The sequence below is a fragment of the Myxine glutinosa genome, chromosome 3 (genome assembly GCF_964187855.1).
Source record: "Myxine glutinosa chromosome 3, kmMyxGlut1.1, whole genome shotgun sequence".
Classification (NCBI taxonomy): Eukaryota; Metazoa; Chordata; class Myxini; order Myxiniformes; family Myxinidae; genus Myxine; species Myxine glutinosa.
In genome coordinates, this window is record NC_136263.1 from 145,292,860 (window position 1) to 145,310,680 (window position 17,821).

Sequence of the window (17,821 nt, forward strand, 5' to 3'; positions counted from 1 at the left end):
GATGGATTTGGCAAATTGTGTTTTTGGCAATCGAAGCTGAATTGCGGCCAATTTTCACAACATAGCATTTTCTCTGAGGATTTTGCATTTGGCCAATCTTAACATATCAATACCTCTTACGTTTCAAAGCATTTCACTCTGCCATATTCAAATATTTCATGGCAGGTTACACCTTAGATGACAGCAACTTAGTTGGTATATATTAGCTTTGGGAAAAGGTAATGATATATTTATGCCTCCGCCGACAAAGTTGCTGGAGGAATTATTTTTCGGGTTGTCTGTCAGGCTGTCTGTTTGTCCGTCTGTGTCCATGATAAGTTTTTGTTACTGTGATCTCTTAAGAACGGCTGAAGGGATCTAAGTCAAACTTGGTACAAGTATGTTTAATTATGCAAATATTAACTGATTAGATTATGGGATCAAGAGGTGAAAGGTCAGAGGTCCCATTTGATAAAAATTCTGGTATTGCGCTAACTTGTGATTCAGCAATGGGATTTTGACCAAACTTGGTTTAAGTATATATTGTGATGCAGAGATGAACTGATTAGATTTCAGCATCAAAGATTGAAGGTCGGAGGTCATGTCAGGTAAAAATGTGATACTTGAGAACAGCTGAAGGGATTTAAATCAAACTTGGTATAAGTATGAATAATGATATAAAAATGTGGGCGGAGGCATATCGGTCGATGTCGCGACGTCGAAGAGTGTTGTTCTAGTTTTACGGTTATATTGAATACCTTGCATATGAGATGATTCACATGAAAAATGAAGTTTTGTTCAAATTTTGATGTCGTATCACAATCGTTACCTCTCAGTAATTGTTTCATAATACGCTACACTTTTTCCTCCCTTTTTATTATCTCACCATTACGATTCACATAATTGAATTCTCACCATAATGTAACTCTATCAGTCATTCCTCCTCTTGTATTTTTGCTCCTTAAATGCACATTTAATCAAACTTTTTGTCTCACAAAGTGCAACCATTTCTTGCCACATAAAAAGAAAGCTCACAACAGCAAAATTCTGTTGGTCAGAAACTTTTTTAATGCTCTGCAGACATATTTTGTTCTTTCTTTTGATCAGCTTTTGTCAAAATTTTACTGCATCTACAAGTAGAGCCGAGATTCCAGATCGGTGCATTTAATATTTGACTCTCCAAAAAGGCTAAGGAAGTATCAAATACCAGACATTAGACTACTGTGTGAATGCTAAATACTACTTGCGAAAATCGAACATTTTAAAAGTATATTGGTTGGTATTGTGCGTTATACTGTTTGTCTTTCCGTTTGTTTGTCTGTATGCCAATCACCTACAAATCACAATTTTAAACCAATCTTTATGAAACTTCACCAAATGGTAGAGATGGTCAGAAGGAATAAGCCTATTGATTTTGAGGTCAAAAGGTCAACATAGGCCAAAGGTCAACAACTTTGTCAAATTCCTAAAATCCGCAATTTTCATCCGATTGCCTTGAAATTTGAAGAAGATTTGCTTATTAGGTCACTGAATTCAACCACCATTTATTTTTGAGGTCAACATAGGCCAAAAGGTCAACATTGACCAAAGGTCAACTGATGTGGAATTTCTAAAATTCTCAATTTTCATGCAATTGCCTTGAAATTTGAACAGGATTTGCATTGCTGGTCATTTAATTCAACCACTAATTATTTTTGAGGTCTAAAGGTAACCTCAAAATCAAAGTCAAAGTAAAGGTGTACTCATCAACATAGGCCAAATTTCTAAAATCATCAATTTTCATCTGATTGTCTTGGAATTGTAAGAGGATTTACATACTTGATCACTGAATTCAACCACCAATTCATTTTTGAGAACAACATAGGCCAAAAGGTCAACATAGGCCAAAGGTCGGTCAACAACTTATTTTAGGGACTCCACAAGTATCGTGCTATGCACGACATATTTCTTGTTTAATTTGTTTCCATGCCAGTCATTGAAAGGTTGACCAATAATATGAAGCAAACTAGAGAGTTCATAAAACATCTGACCTCATGCAATCTTGAGAAAAAGGACATGGGAAGGGTCTTTTAAACTCTTGCTTTGTGTTTCCAAGCATGATCTATATTTCCTACGAGCCATGATTTTGGATGAATCTCAATATTACCCAATGCTGAGAGTGCAAGCAGCAAATTTGATTGGTTGAGATGGCATAATATTTTGTCCAAGTACAGTACTGCAAAACTGGAGGTTTTTGAAAGTTACAACAAGGCGATTTGTGTTCTGCAGTGTTCAAGTAGGGTATATAACTCAAATGAAGTAAAATAAAGATTTTAGAGGCTGTAGAAAGAAAGCTTTTTTGGAAGTGTACCTCCGTTGATGCATCATCTTTTACACCACCTTATTTAACACATTACATTAGTTATTCATGCCTGTTTTTCTTCTTTTGTATGGAGCAGAAGAATGCAGGTAGCATCATTGGCTGGGGGGGGGGGGGGGCGGTTGTGCTGCTGATGCAGTGCCCCTATTACCACAACACTGGTACTCATTTCACTATCCTCGTAAGGAGACTATGTCAACCTCAGGCTAAGTCAACCCCACCAGCTGTTAATTCAACAGCCAGCTGATAAGCCAACACCAGGCTTTTGTGTCTGTTGTTTGTGTCTTTAATGACATTCTAAAAACAGTGAGTTTCCTGTTTAGAATGATTTTCAATTTTGTTTGACTGCAAGACAGGCAGACAGGCTAAAAAAATTACCTTAACAAAGTAAAAGGTTTACGGTTTACACCATGTGTTGGTTACACCAGCCAACACATGGTGTAAACCGTAAACCTTTTACTTTATTATTATTCCACCAGGGAAACTTTTAAACAGCATTTTAAATTACCTGACGTTGGTGCAAAATTTGATGGAGATCAGCCAAGTTTTTTCGATTATATAAGGTTCAGACATACCGTACATATACCCACATAGAGAGAATTGCCAAATTTTAGTATGGATTGATCAAAAACCTGAATCTAGCTGATTGTTGTACTCCGCCCCTTCAAATTCCATCTCCAGGCACTGCATGACATCATCACCAGGCGCCGAAGGAGGCCCAGTGATGACGCGTGCCAAAAGGGCATACTCAGTTTTCACTCCGTTTGTTTGTTTTCTTGTTTTTCTTGTTTTCTTTCTTGTTTGTCTGGGTGGTATCTCAGCCATCCTTTGAACTAGGAAGCTGAAATGTGGGCACAATAGTGAACAAGTGGTTTGGCAAACACAATTTCTTATTTTTGATTAATCAATTAATTACTTTATTATTATCGATTTATTAATCACTTATTTATTCTCTTTCTCATCTGGGCATTATCTCAGGCACCCTTTGAGCTACAAAGCTATTCGGGAATGACAGTGACCAAGTAATTTGGCTATAAATTTGGCAAGTAATTTGGCCAGACCGCTTCCGGTCCGGTCTGGAGAGGACGCTGGCGTTACTTGTTCGCCGCTTCTCCGACTGGGCCATTGTACATAGTTTGTTTTTCTGGTGGTCGTGGCGGATTTTTGACCGTTGGGTCTGCCCTCTGCTCGGTCCCGGCTCTGCTCCTGGCTTCGCCTGCCCGGCTCCTCCACTATTTCCTCAGGCCCGCTCCCGTTGTTTGTGGCCGTTGTTTGCGGCGGTGGCTGTTTGCCGCTGTGGTCTTGATTAGCGGCTGCAGTCGTTTGCCGCTGCGTTTGCCGCTGCGTTTGCCGCTTTACCTCCTCGACCTTGGCCTCGTACTCGTCCCTTCGCTCCTGCCTGGCATGGCTCTGAGGTACTCCGCCGCAAGGCTTCTTCTGCTCAATACCCGCTCCACCCCATCATGCATCTCTGCCATCAAATCAAATGGACTCCTCCGACGACCCAGGTACATTCACCGTGGCTCCGGTCGTAAGTTTGTTTATTTGCAATCAGGTCACTCCATCCCCGTCCTCTGGTCGGCTCTGCGCACTCTCACTCTTCGTCCCAGCGCACCTGGTCACAGCAACCCACACGATCGCACCTCCTGCCTACGAACCCTGGCTAAATCACCTGAATTCATCCCTGCTGTTCAAAACAACATCAAGCTCACCCTGTTCAACACCCGGTCCCTCAACAACAAATGCCTCATCCTGAACGAATACATCCTGGATAACAAACTGGACTTTCTCTGTCTCACCGAAACCTGGCAACAACCTCTGGACTACTACACACTTAACCTCACCACACCCAATGGATATTCCTACGTCAATAAACCACGCTCGGAGGGCCGAGGTGGTGGAATTGCCGTTATCCACCGTCAAGACATCAAGACCAACCTCATCTCCATCTCATCTGCTCCATCATTTGAACACCTGGCTTTAAAACTCTCTGGTCACACGCAGTCAGTCATGGCTGTCGTCTACCGCCCTCCCAAACCACACCCATCATTCCTGTCTGACTTCTCCTACTTTCTGACCCAGCTATGTTCCCTCTCCCCCTCAATCCTCCTCCTTGGTGATTTCAATATCCACATGGACTCCACTGACTCCACAATAACCACTGACTTCACTGATTTACTCACCTGCTTTAACCTCACTCAACATGTCGACTTTCCTACCCATATTCGTGGTCACATTTTGGACCTTGTCTGCTCCACTGGATTAAGTTTGCACCATCTCTATGGCTCCGACCTCACCCTCTCTGACCACTTAGCCATCACTCTGACCATCAACATCCCCGCCCCAACACCAAGGCATTATCGCACAATCAACTTCCGTAAGCTAAACGCTCTTTCACCTACCTCATTCTCATCCACCCTCTCTGAAAAAATGTCCACTTCTCCCTTCATTGACCTCCACACCCCTTCCGACCTCACTGACTACTACAACCACACTCTCTCCTCCTGCCTTGACCAGCTTGCACCTGTAAAAACCAAAACAGTTTCTTTCACCCATTCTGCTCCCTGGTTTACCCCTGAACTCCACCTGATAAAAACTCGTGCTCGCCAACTTGAAAGACTCCGCAATAAAACGGGTCTCACAGTTCACTCCCAAGCCTACAAGGACCACATACAACACTACAAAGATGCCCTCTCCCGCGCCCGCTCTGCCTACTACTCTCAAATTATCCACTCTGGCTCCGGAAACCCAAAAGCACTCTTCTCGACAATAAACAAACTCCTCCGCCCCCTGAACACCACCACCCAGTCATTCACAGTAGACAACTGCATCTCCTTCCTCTCTTTCTTCCAACGCAAAATTGACAACATCTACAACAGCTTGACCACCGCCGCACCCGCTCCCCCTCCAACCACCTGCCCCCCCTTGTCCTGCCATCCCCTGTCTCGGTTCTCCCCAATCTCCCCTACTGACCTCTCTGAACTCCTCATAGGAATGAAAACTGCCACCTGCACTCTTGACCCCATCCCCTCCAGCTTTGTCAAAGCCTCCCTCCCTGCTCTCTCTCCACTTATCATCGCAACAATAAACTCCTCCCTGTCTACAGGCATCGTCCCACCTTCCCTCAAAATTGCTGCTGTTACCCCCATTCTAAAAAAACCTGGTCTAAACCCTGACACCCTAAACAACTTCAGACCCATCTCCAACCTACCCTTTCTGTCAAAAGTTTTGGAACGCGCTGTAGCCACTCAACTCAAACATCATCTCTCTGCCAATAACCTGTATGAAACATTCCAATCCGGATTCCGCTCCAACCACAGTACTGAAACTGCTCTCCTCAAAATCACCAACGACCTTCTCCTCTCCTCTGACGCTGGCAACCTCAACATTCTCGTCCTCCTCGACCTCAGCGCTGCCTTTGACACCATCGATCACACTATCCTCCTCACCCGACTCGAATCCACCTTTAACGTTACCGGCACTGCCCTCTCTTGGATTAAATCATACCTCTCTGACAGATGCCAGTTCATCTCCATCAATAACTGCAAATCCCCCACTGCTCCCCTCCCCCAAGGTGTCCCCCAAGGTTCAGTTCTTGGCCCCCTCCTCTTCATCCTTTACCTGTCCCCGCTCGGTCACTTAATCCGCCGTCATGGTCTCCAATTCCACTGCTTCGCCGATGACATCCAGCTTTTCATCTCCACCAAGTCCGTCTCCACCGACACCCACTCTATCCTGACAAACTGCATCACTGAAATAAAATCCTGGCTTCAAATCAACTTCCTCAAGCTTAACTGTGATAAATCTGAAATAATCATCATTGGCCCAAAAACGCTCACAAAATCCACCCATAACTTTGCCCTCAACATCAACGGTATCCCAGTATCCACCTCCCCTCACATCCGCAATCTTGGCGTCATCTTTGACCAAACCCTTTCCTTCGACAAATACACTAAACAGATCACAAAGTCAGCCTTCTTTCACCTGAAAAACATTGCCCGTCTCCGCTCATCCCTCTCCTCCACGGCTGCAGAAACCCTCATCCACGCCTTCATCACCTCCCGTCTGGACTACTGCAATAGCCTCCTCTATGGTTCACCCTCAAAAATCACCAATAAACTCCAATACATTCAGAACTCCGCTGCCCGTCTACTCACCCATTCCCGGACCCGTGACCACATCACCCCCGTCCTTTACAAGCTTCACTGGCTCCCCATCCCCCAGAGAATCCAGTACAAAATCCTCCTCTTGACATACAAAGCCCTCCATAACCTGGCCCCATCCTACCTGGCTGACCTCCTCTCCAGACACACTCCCACCCGCAACCTCCGCTCTGCTGGTACCAACCTCCTGACCCCCTCCATCCGGACCAAATTCAGATCCTGGGGGGACAGGGCCTTCTCCATCGCTGCTCCCACCCTCTGGAACTCACTACCTCACACCATCAGAGACTCCTCCTCACTCACCACATTCAAAACATCACTAAAGACCCACCTGTTCAACACTGCATTCAACATTCAACCCACAGCATTTAACCCCTGACTATCTCTTCTCCTTCTCCCTCCTTTTGCTTTAAATATTTCCCTATTGATTCTTGTCTTTTTGCAATTGTTGTTTTCATGTATTGTTATGCATTATGTTTGCCACTCTGTCAAAGCGCCTTTGGGCTTCTGGAAAAGCGCTATACAAAATAAATGAATTATTATTATTATTATTATTATTATAAAGGGTATTTGTGATTTATTGATTAATCAATTAATCGATGAATTATTACATTTTTGATTAATTACTTATTTTACTCTATTTTTTTTTAAGTTACAGATTCAGATGAAACAATGGTTGTGTAGGTATGCATCAATCAGCCAATTGATTAAGAAATTAATTACTTTACAATTATTATTTATTTATTTTAATTACACAATTAAGCAATTAATAAATCAATTATTGTACACTGCTCCCTCCTAATACAGTCTCCATGTGCTGCAAGGCAGCATCGCCAGGCACCAAAGACGCCCCGGCAATGTGACGAGCTGAAGGGTATGTTATTATTTATTTGGCATGGGGGATTGGGGGTGATGTACTTTGAATGTAACTCTACTTGTTTTTGTCTTATTTGGAGAAAAGCATCATCATTATTATTCACTAAATTCTCAGTCCCTTGTATACTTATTATAATCTTAGCAGTTCTAGAAAACAAATTTTAAACTTTTCTTTAAAAAAAAGAAATCAAAACAAGTTGATTCTTACTAGATACGTCTCTTCGTCATAATGTCGACTTATTTTTGGACTCTGCAAAAGAGATGAGGCAAACTGCAACTGTGCGAGTGAAATTGCAGTAACCCATTGAAGTATGTATTTTAAGCAATTAAGATTGGCTAAATGACATAAAACCCTAAGGTTATTTACTCAATTGAACCAAAGCCATCAGGAGCGTGAACTGAAAAACTTGAGTTTATTGCAAAGCAAAAGCAGTAAAACTCTGACACGGTACAGTCGACAACGAAGCAAAACTCAACTGATTGTTCTACTTACCCTCCCTTCTTCTACTCTGCTTTCCAATTTATTTATCCTTGGAGAGAAAGAACATTATTGAAAGTCCCTCATTGTACAAACTGCTCGTAGTTGCTGGACAATTGTATATCCTTAAGTAACCAGAAATCTCTCGAGCCCTGGTGATATTTCAACACAAAATAAAGTCTAACTGCAACATTATAACTTCTTGTATTCTTACACAAATCAACTTTTAGCATAAACATCTCCCTTGAACAAACATTACACAATCATATATGCCTAACAAGTATTTAATTCCATATTGAGTGGTATATAGACATGCAAATGTTAACAGGCGATGTATGTAACCATACATCGCCGAAAAGACACAAGGAAAAAAATTGTAAAAAAAAACTAAAGAAGAAGTTTTCGTCACAAACGTGAAACCAAGTTTGGGCTTATGTCTAATAAGTATTGAAATAAGAAATGTCGAATGACATTGAAAATTTCCTTTTCAGATTTAATAATCATGGAGAATGTTGCTATTACTAAGGAGGTCCCTGTATCATTGTAGGCCACACTCGGTTTTCCAGAAGCAAACCAAATTGTAAATTCTTCTGTACCATGTCAAATTAAGGTAATTCAATTCACCAATGTCACCAGACCCACTTTTTATACTCAACACTCTATTTATCCTTTAATTATCTTAAACACTCAAATGGAATCACAACTTTAAAGGAAACGCAAAGCATTATTTCAAAAAGTGAGATACAACGTATCAGAGCTGATGTTTTGAATTTATTTAAACTTTACATTATTGTATGAGAAGAATGCACCATTAAGTGACAAATTCAATTCAGCAAATTTTCCCATAAATTCTGTGGATGCAGCTATGTCTTACCTTTGTGAGCCCCTGATCGGCTGTGAAAGCATATAGTGTTTATCATGCTTTTCGCAGCTGCTGAAAATTTGTCATAAGTGAAAACAACAGTTGGAAAAGTGTTTCTGCATCAAGCGCAAACAAGTTTAAAATGATTTTTTGATTCCATCCTTCCCTCACACTTTTTGCTGAGATGGTCAATGTCATTCTGTCAGCATGTGAATATAGAAAGCACATTAATGTAAGCAAACATGTGACTTACTGCTCTGAAACTCAATGGGTTTTCTTTCTCCTATTATGGCTTAGCCAACACTCAATCCATTGGATCAGCCTGATCAAATTAGAATCGAAAGTTATTTTGTGCAACTTGATCCATGAACTCACACAGCTCACTATTGTTTGGATACAAAAGGGCAACACATTTTAAACTGTGAAACTTCTAAAGTTGGTTTTCCAGTGAACACGCTGATATTAAACTTCAAACTTATGGACTCTTTTTAAAGTATTTTTAAAGCTTAAACAAGGTTTGTAGACTGGTAGTGGATAGAATTTGGTTATTTGATAAAGATATGGATTTACTTTTTATCTGTTCTTTTCAAACGATAAAAATGATGTTGGAAAGGCCGTTCTGTAATTAAATTAAATAGATAAAAACTTGACTTGGAACTAACTGGTGGTTATTTTTCAGTTGTTTAAGTATTGCATTGGTACTTGTAACTGCCTAAGATGAATAGTTTTATTTTTTTAAATATGCAGACCTTTGTTTTTTTGCATGGTCTATGGAATACTCAGTGGTTTGTCTTCAGCGGTATCCAAAACGTCCAGTAGGCCAGCTGTGAAGGAGGTCAGGGCAGGCCTGGACTCCTAGGATTGTATTGTCTTCCTCATGCTGCATAGGGCAGGCCTCATGCCGTGGCCTGTTGACAGACACCCACGTTTATTTGCACAGACCAGTGCGCCAACGCCACCCTGTCTGTGTTGCATTTTAATGGTCTGAGGTGTGCGGCCCTCAACCGAAAACGGTTAAAAAAGAAGAAAATGTCAACCGCTCGGCCTTTCTTTATTTTGCTGCTCTGTAGTTTTCTGCCAACGATGGCGGTCTACCCGCACAGAGAGAGAATAGCTTATGTGAATTATGATTGACAAATAGATCAATTTATATTACCCGTGATCGCATTGAAACTTGTTGCTGTTTTATAATAATAAATAAAATAATAATGAAGCCAATAATAATAATAATAAATTATATATTTTCCCTTCCAAGGAACTTCAACGCAGGCCCATCAAAGCCTGTGCCATGTTTGCTGTCTATGATTGTTTGTGAGTGCTCTTTCCTTTATCAACAAGGAAGCAAAGACCATTTTATAAGTCTTTGGTATGACTCGGTTGGGGTTCCAACCGCCGAAGTCCCAGACTCAGACTAGACACTGTAAAATGTAAACCATTACGCCACCGAGTCCACCGAATTCCATTTAACCAATGTTATTAGGGAAGTCTCCATTTCAGTACATCTAACGTTATCTTTCTGCTCGAACTAGATGCATCTAGTTGTCTTTTAAGTTGGGATACACTAATTAATATACAAACTAAAAGGGCACTCGGTGGAGCGTACACCTCGGTGAGGCTGAACAGTGTTTGTTTTGTATCCCACTGATAGGCCGGATCTGGATTCAGACCTGAACCAAAATCGAATCGGCTTCTTCTTGTCACCTAACCAACTCGTCCACATAGTTTAATCATAACTCGTCCATAACTTTTTGAAATATCACCCTAGATTTTGCTTTTCACCCGATCTCTCAGTGGTGAAGATTCACTAAAAAATTAAATAATTATAGTATCCGAATCCATATTCAGATCTTTACCAAAATCGAATCGATTAGTCCTTGTCAAACACTCAACCTCTCCACCAAGTTTCGTCCAAATCCGTGCATAACTTTTGGAGATATCCTGCTATGTATCGTTTTAGCCCTATCTCCTAATGGTGAAGAATCACTTAAAAATTCTACTAGCCGGATCCGAATCCGGATCTTCACCAAAATCTAATCATTTCGTCCTTGTCACATACGCTGCATCTCTGCCAAATTTCGTCCAGATCCGTGAAAAGTTTTTGAGATACCTTGTTCACAGACAGACAAACAAACAGACAGCAGTGAAAACATAATCTCCATCCACCTTTGGTGGCGGAGGTAATAACTAGTTTGTTGAAAACTAAGGTTGTTTGTTCCTACGGCAACTGCGCTAAACTTTATACATGAGGCCGAAGCAGAGCAATAACCGCCAAGAACAAGTACTGAGCTCCTGGTATGATGTGTAGATTAAGCTTCTTATCATTAATTGCATTGAACACAAAATATAGTTTTGTAGTTGTGCTTTATAAATGAGGATGCACGATTTTGGATACATAAGAAAAATGGCTACATTAACTTCATCGCTGTATGATTGTTGATGATTATTAAATGTGGCATTGTGGGTTATGAATGAATACCTGTGAATCAAATATTAATTCACATCAATTGTGGGAAGTGCCTCAATTTGTGTCTGCGTTGAAGTACAAAAGGAACCTAAATGTTGGCATTTCCCTCAAATTGTCTGGCGTACGTGAAGATCTGCACTTTCTTTGAAAGGTTGTAATTTGTCCAACGAGCATTTCAAATGGCTGCACAATAATGGAAACCTACCCCTGTTAATCCATCCCAAAGATACCTCCTTCAAAAAAAAAATTCTTTCCCGAAAGCCCTTGTAGCGTCCATCTTGTTTATCCCGTGTACTCCACCCCATCGCTCTCCGTTCCACAGATCTCACGAAGTCCCTGTTCTCTACTGTTGTTGTGCTTCCCCCTCTCCCTCCCCCCTCTTGTCTCCCGCCCCCTTTATTATATGTTCAACGTGTTAGCTCTTACACGAGCCTCGACTTGGTATACAAAAATAACAAGAAAGAGCAATCGGAGATTGCAAACCCTCACCAGGACGTGTTTTCAGTGGTTTTTAAGGCTTTTGTGTTAAAACAAATATGGCGGCCGAACCACGTGACCGATGACGTCATCATTACTTTTTTTCCTCCACCAAATTATCCCTACATTATGCTCAAGAAATTTCATCTTAATCGGATGAAGTTTTGTACTTTTCGAATTATGACGTCATAATGGTGGCACCCTTGACACCATTAACAGATAGTCCTTGTTATTACCACCATTAACAGATGTTATTCAACATGGAGAGTTCTTTACAATGAGCCGTGTCTCCATTTTTTTTCTATTCAGCGCTTTTGGAGAAATAGAAGTGCAAAGCTTTTCGGTTTTTCCAAGATGGCGGCCGAATTACGTGACCTATGACGTCATAATTTTCATAAAAAAATTATACAGGTGGAGTTGCATCTATGGTGAAAATTTCCCGTCATTCGGACCAACGGTTGCAGAGAAAACCATATTTATTCTGTGCGGACAAACAAACAGACAGACAGACAAACCGACTCAAATGCAATACCCTCTCCTCAGGCGAGGGTAATAATAAACCTGGATATTTAGCCATGCCCGAGAGTTCAAGCCTGATGCTGTGCTGATGCTACAGTGCACGCTGTCATAGGTCATCAGAGTTTTCTACCGATTTATCGTAACTGCCCAAAGCTCCGACAGGTATTTCCTTGACTCGAGCTGCACCGAGATGGTAATGTTTCTGCAGTTTGGATGCCAACCTCAGCTTCCTTAATCTCCTTCCAGCTAGAACACACATCCTGTCTATCCCCTACAGTCAAGTATCAGCTGTAATGAAGCAACTGCCAATGTCCCAGCATACTGGGGGATTCTGTTTCACTGAATGCAATTGTGTTTGGCTGAACATCGAGTACATTCAGTGAGCACACTATTTTCAATAAACCAGGCGCTGCTGCAAATTGGTTTGCACATTTATTTCCAATAGGGTTGTCTTTTGCATGTCTATACACCCGTAGCTCTTTATTTTTACGAGCAACGGCACCCGTCCTATGGGCGGGGCTTCAATTGGGAGGCCCAAATGAAAAGGAAAAATATCAGAAATTGAAGGTTTTTTTTATTTTAAACGATTTATATAAACATCCGTTAAATCATATCACACGCAAATCATCAAAATCTAAACAGTATCTTTAGAATTTCAATAAAAGCCACATCACTGTTCATATCGGTAATTATTATTCCATCGTGTTTGGAAAAACGGCAAAATTGCAAAATTGGAAAAATTGGAAATTGGAAAATTGGGGAAAAAATGGAAAAACAATAAAACCTATTTTACTCCAGGGGGTCCCAGGATTACCCACCCAAAATTTCGTTGCGATCGGTTCAGCCGTTTTGCGGTACCTGGGAACAGACGGACAGACGGACAGACAAACGGACAGACATTTGGTGAATTATAGTCAGATGCATTTTAGTTATAACAGGGTTCTGCCATATCAGACTTCCTCTCTGAAAGTCTCTACCCCCACCCCTCCATAGTCTCCCAAATCCTAAAATTCCTTCAAACCATCATTACCTGAGAGGTATCCGTATGGGAACTTTACTGCAGTGGGGTTGCAACATAAGCTCCCAACACCGTCAGTAATAATCTTTGTAAACAGGAAAACTAGGCAGAACTTTCAACCGATCTATGCTCCTGGACATTATTATTTGACACGATTTATGATGAGACTTTTAAATAGAAACAAAAGCACCGTGTGTCTGGAAGAGAGGAAAACAAACAAGACTTTATGTTCAGAATGGAGTAAGAGTTGTTTGCATTACACACTCTTCGTCATTCATTGGTGTGCAAAGACATTGGTAGTTTTCTTTTTTTTTTGCAATGGAATTTTCAAGGAAAACCAATGGAAATTACAACATGTATATAGTTTAGACAGCAGCAGTCTATGTACCATGCAGCCCTTTGCAAGATTTAGCAGTTCATTTATTGTCTGCTGTCTGCTCACACCCACTTCCCCACCAACTTCCCTTCCCTCCTACTCTCCCAACTTCCCCTTCCTTTCCATCTCTCACCTCCATCCTCTCCCATCCACTTCTCTACATTTCTTACGCTCCTTCCCACTCTCACACCTTATTCCCCTGCATCCCACTTTACCACCATTTCCCTCTCCCTCCGACTTCACCCCTTATTCCCATCCAAATTTATTGGAATTATGATCCACTCTGCCACATCTTAGCAATTACCTCACACTTCCCCGATTTCTTCCTCTCATTCTCACTTCCCAATTTCCTCCCCCTCTTTCCCACTCTCCCAGCTTCTTCCCCTTCCTCTCACTTCCCCACATGATCTTCCAACCTTTCAACCTTCCTCACCTTTGTGATAGCCAACGATGGCAAACATGAATACCCATTCCTCGGCTGCTTTCTAAACAACATTCTTCTGCAGAGGAAGCGCAGCATCGATTATAAGGCTGAATATCGCATTTATTCAGTGAGCGAGTGCACTGCTTTGTATAAAACCAAACAATGCCAACAATTAGTTTGCCCATTTTCCAAGATGGCTGTCCTTTACATGTTTCCATGCTCTTTATTTTTATACCCTTTTACGATGGCTTTTATATAAATAAATTAAAAAAACCACCTTTAGGGGCCATTTTACCCCGCAAGCGGGGGTTGGCCTTTTTCGGGGACCGTGGTTGTTGTTGTTTTTTTTTTGGTCCCCTTTTTGAAGCAATGTTTTACGGCCGGATGCCCTTCCTGCCGCCAACCCTTTTTGTCGTTTATACTTAGGCAAAAATTGATATTATCACAGAATTTGATTCTTTCTTAAAGTTATCCTACCTGAAGTATGAAAGATATCAATGGTATGAACATGACTTTAGCTATATATCATCACAATAATGCAAGCAGGTTAAGGATATCCTTTTCCAGAAGGAAATAAAGCCGGCTGTATGAGCCATAATATGTGACACAAATTGCTTATTACAGCACAACATAGACTGGATGACCCAAACAAGGCTGCGCAGAAAGTAATTTGTTTGCAACATGAATGACAGAAACCCCTATCAATTGTGGAAACCTTTTAAAAATCTCTGATGTAATATTGTCATGAGAATTTGATTTCTTTTCCATGAATTTGACATTTGAGAATTTGAAATTTGATTTCCAATTTAAATTTCTTGAAAAATCATAGATTTGGAGACAGAGCCTTTATTAAAGATTAACCAGAGTTGTATATTTATATATATACATATCCGTATATGTATATATATATATATAACCATGCTTTCTGAAATAAAAAATATTACATTGTAAGTCATAACTTTGCACCATATTTCTCCAAAATGCTTCATTACTATTTGTAAATGGACAACAAAGCAACATGTTTACTCAAGGTTAACTGGCTGGGAGTGACGGTATTAACCCCAGCTGATAAGCCCATAGAGCTTTCCTACTGTGTACCTTCATTCTGGTATGTGTGGAATTCCCAGTGGTTAATGTGTTGGAAAAGGGTCTCCAGCTCCTGTTGAACCCACAAAGTGTCAGCCTGAAGCAAATGGGGATTATGTATAAGTGTGTCTGCCTACGCACAAAGGGTACAACCATGAATCACTTGTGTGCACAATGTACATAACCGCCCCACGCACAACCCCTTCCTTTGATAACTCCACCTGCATTCAAGATGACTCCACCTCTTGCACTTTAATATTTACCAAATCAAAGGCTTGCCATTGAACAATACATAGCATAAAGTAACAAAATAAAGATATTCCAAAATCGAGGCTGACTGCACCCCTCAACTCTTTTATCCCCTGCCTGTTCAGCCTGGAGCTCCCCAAGGCAGTTTTCTGGGCCCTGTGCTTTTTCTGGTCTTCATCAATGATCTCTCCGACTCTCTGGACAATTCCCTCTATCTCTTTGCTGATGACTCCACTCCATTCTTCATCCCTCAGATCGGCAGTCTGCAGCCTCCTCACTCTCTGCAGACCTGAATAAAATCACAGACTGGGCAAACAAGTAGAACATGTCTTTCAATCCTGACAAATCTCGCACTCTTACTTTGTCTCTCCGAAAAGACCAACTGGAAAACCCTCCCATCCACTTTCTCAACAATCCTTTCCAAGAAGTTCTGTAGCTCAAGATTTTGGGTCTCACTATCTGCCACGATCTTTTTGGGAAAACCACATTTCAAATCTGGCCTCCAAACCCAGTTGCTGACTGGGCATCCTCTGTCGTGCAAAGTCCTTCCTTGGCACACCTGAGCTCCTCACCACATACAAGGCTTTCATCCGCAGCTCAATGGAATACTGCTCTCCCCTCTGTGCCGGTGCTCCTGCCTCACACCTAGCTCGGCTTCACGCTGTTGAAACCAAAGCTTTCAGAATCATTGGAATTTCCCGCGATGAAGCTAACTCTGAGGGCCTTTCACTCACTCACCGCAGGCAGGTTGGTGGTCTTTCTGTCTTCTACCGACTCCTCTCCGGCCTTGCTCCGCCAGCTCTCTCTCTGTGCTCTGTCCCTCAAATATTCCTTCAGGACGCACATGATCTGCCAGCAACCTTCTTCTGGTGAAATTGCCAAAATCAAGATTCTCTGCTCACCTTCACTCTTTCATTCTTCTTTTCTCCCGCCTCTGGAACAAACTCCCCCACTCTCTTCAATCCCCCTCCTCCCTCCAGGCCTTTAAAACAGCTGTTCACCACCATCTCTTATCTTCCCCCATCCAAAATCTTGATCTTTTCTACCCCCGTTAATACACCCCATATCCACCTCTTTCAATCTCCGACTTCATTCCTGAAATTACTAATAGTGTTCCTTTGTTTTATACCGTCTACCACTCCCTCCCCCCTCCCCCATTCCCAGCCCTCCCCCTTCCACAGATCTCCCAGTGTCCCTGTTCTCTACTGTTGTTGTGCTTGTGCGCTTTCCTCTCTCTTCCCATCTTGTCTCCTGCTCCCTTTATTATATGTTTTATGTTACAGTTTATGTTTTTTTGTGTTTAATGTGTTAGCTCTTACACGACCCTCGACTTTGTAGCCAAAAATATATATATAAAATCCCTGCTTCATGTGTGTATTTAACCACCTTTCTGAGACTGTTCTATCCAAATCTTCTTTTAGGGCTTTAAGCAAGCAGTGCACTCCCATCTCATGTCTTCCCCCATGCCTACCCAGTACCCAATATATTTTCTACCCCCACTGACCTTATTTGTTCAACTTCTCTACTTGTAGGTGTCTGTGTTTCCTCTACTCATCGCTCTCCTCTTTCCTTTTCATTGATTCCCTTGCTTATTGTGTCAAACCGTTGACCCACTGTCAGTCCATAACCACTGTCACTTTTCAGCTCCTACATGAGAGTTCATCTTGGAAATAAATCCAAACAAGCAACTGAAGCGAAATCATATCATGCACATGAACTCTTCCAGCCTTACTGCTATTGATTTAAAAATGTAAAAGTGAAATAATAAATGGACAAATACAAGTGTGTGTGTGTGTGTGTGTGTGTGTGTGTGTGTGTGTGTGCACAAACACACAAACACACATGACAAGATGGCGGCGAGAGGGAGAGTGACGTGCTTTGACGCCTCCCTCTTGTCAAGTACTGATGGGACCAAAGACCGCACTGAATAACATATTCGATAGGAGTGAGGATCGTGATGAGGGCAGCAGCTTTGGTGGGAAAGAGGACTGCTCACGTGGCGCATGGTGTCGTGCCATTCGAAATGTGTTTGTGATGCGGCCAAGACCTGCAGCTACAGTTGCTTCGATGAAGCCCAGGTACACACAAACATGGTGCATGGTGTTGTGCTGATTGGCATACGTTTGGGAAGCAGCCTACCCATGCAGCTTGGAGGGATTTATCAACAGAATCTCATTGAGGGTGGGACTGAGCTTCGGTGGGGTCGTGGACCGCGCTGAATATAACAGTGTCAGTGAGGCCGAGCCGTCAACACACACCTATGTACAATTGTACATGCACACATTTATATATATATATACATATATATATATATATATATATATATATATATATATATATACACACATGTATACACTACATGGCCAAAAGTATGTGGACACCCATTCTAATTAGTGGATTCAGCTGTTTCAGGTCACACCCATTGCTGACAGGTATATATAATCAAGCACACAGCCATGCAATCTCCATCGACAAACATTGGCAGTAGAAC

General features: G+C 41.7%; 1 long non-coding RNA gene across 2 annotated transcripts in view; it reads left to right on the forward strand.

Moving 5' to 3' along the window:
• Window positions 1-17,821, forward strand: part of LOC137416858 (uncharacterized) — a 226,172-nt gene that overhangs the window by 147,219 nt on the left and 61,132 nt on the right. The gene's annotated exons all lie outside the window — the stretch shown is intronic.